Raw genomic sequence first — 2492 nt, 5'->3', positions numbered from 1 at the left:
TGACACGTGTCCTCCAGCCGAATTTCGGGTATAACATTCATGAACATTGAATTTTAAATTCTAAGTGTTTATGTGGTATTATCCATTTGCAGAAATTATTATACCATAGATTTTTTATAATAATAAAACATAAAACACATAAAATATGATAAACATATAAATATAATACAGTATTTGTTGGGAATATTTTACCAGGATCTAAATTTACTAACAAGTATGTTGAATTAACATCCTAAATATGAATATCTCTAATACAATGAAATTAAAAACATAAGAGTTTATAAAACCTAACATCGGTTGCAGCGGACTAATATGACTCCTTCCGCTCAGATCTCTAACCCTTGTTCCTTTCTGTCGTAGAATATTATCAAGATCTGAGCCTGAATCTCTTTCTCTCCTTCGGGTTGGTTACCACCGTCTTCCGCACTATGATTGAGTACTTGACTTGCTATGTGTGGGCATGACACTCTATCACTATGGGAAAATTTGATGAAGAGCAATGAAGGAGGTTTTGAAATACTATAGAATGTGTCTCTCATCTACTAATTGTCTTAGAGATTTAGAAACTAGATTTGGCAGGTTGAAAAGTGTTGGATGAGATGCGAGCATCATATTCCTTTTATAGCGTTTCAACTAGGGCTTATGATTAAATTATATGAATTAAAAAAGAATAAAATATTGGGCAAAAATTCACTAGAGTGCCCGGCCACTTAAGGGCCTTTTTTACTAGTTACAATTTTCCCACTTTATTTCAACCAGTTATTCCTTCTTTCAATATTACCATATTTTTCAATCTATATCCTATAAATGCCAAAACTATTTATTTAATAATTATAATTAATTATCAAATAAAATTATCATTTATAATATTTATTAATTAGACCATGAAAAGTCTCTTAATTGATAAATAGATCCCAAAACCTTTTTCTTCACAATTAAGCTCCCGCTTAGCAAAAATTCATAAATAAGATATAGTCTAATTTTAAAATTATAATTGATTAATTAAAACCAATTAACTGAGTCTGCAAGCAGAATTATCTCAACTAGTGAGCGGACCATGGGCCTATATAACTGAGCTTCCAATAAGTAGATCTAGAATTTACCAAGTAAATTTTCTAACTTATTAATTCCTCCTTGTGCCACTATAGATTCAGAATTGCACTCTCAATTATATAGAATGCTCTATATGTACCAAGATATAGATACATTATGATTATCCATTGTTACAATCCTATTAGTCAAAGATCATCTATAGATGATCTACATCGAATAAGAACAAATTTACCGTTCTACCCTTCAATGTATTTTATCCTTAAATTACTTATCTACCTATAAATAATATTCAATAAACTGATATAATTAATGAAATGAGATCTCAATCATTTATCTCTATTAAGCCAAGTTCGAAGGAAATCATCGTTTCACCTCTAAATACTTGTAGAAGCTATAAAGTCCATATCTATGATTAGTGCTCCCACTCAATAGAATTACCATATTTCCAAGATATAAGTATCCACCAGAACCATTGGTTAACATTCACGAACAACTTGAAGAATATAAACAATAAAGTTGAGCTGAACCTGACCATATTAGGAATAAGATCCACAGACCTAAGATCAACCACTGATATTGACTTATAAAGATATAACAGTAAGTTTATGATATCTTATCTAAGAACAATATCAGTCCAATCCAATGTATACTCCATACATCCGATACTGATAAACTTTGCCAATGTCCTGCAAAGGACATAACACTTATCCAAGGTGTAAGTATACTTTATTGTCGATTATCATGTCAATCTAAATCCAATGTACTTACAAATAATGGGACTTAAACTTTTAAACATATAATTATGATTATATTCCACTATGTTGACGACACTATAATCATGAACAAATGTATATATTCTGAACTTAATATAATTTATACATTAAATACATAATCATGAAATAAAGCATGCGAATCTTGCAACATAAATGATTTTTGATCTTTTATTAATTAGTAAATCTTATTATATTGAAATGAGTTTTATTTAGGGCAGAAAACCCAACAAACTCCCACTTGCAATAATATAAAACTAGAAGTGCATTTCAATTAATCTCAACACATTGATATCTAGATCAAGTGTAGTATGTAGTATTCTCTCTGTAACAGGATTTGACAAGTTATATTCAATACAAACTTTCTCCACCATTACATATCCTTAATCACAAAATCCTAGATATTGTGAAATTCCTCTCTATATTTCTACTCCTATAAGGATATTGGATTCTTTACTTTTTGGAAACTACTTCTGTGTTAGTTAGGAAGTAACACTAGTAGTTAATTCATTATTGGAACAACGCCAAATAAATATATAGAACTTTCCAAAGGCTAAATTAGTATCCTTCCCGCAACTTTAACATTCAATCTCACTAGTAGAGTTAGAGACTTCAGATAGGTTTTTACACTTCTCCAAAATCACTACTCCACCTCCAGACTAATCACCA

This window comes from Cannabis sativa, chromosome 1 (assembly GCF_029168945.1).
Source record: "Cannabis sativa cultivar Pink pepper isolate KNU-18-1 chromosome 1, ASM2916894v1, whole genome shotgun sequence".
NCBI classification, from domain to species: domain Eukaryota; kingdom Viridiplantae; phylum Streptophyta; class Magnoliopsida; order Rosales; family Cannabaceae; genus Cannabis; species Cannabis sativa.
This window is presented reverse-complemented; position numbering follows the sequence as displayed.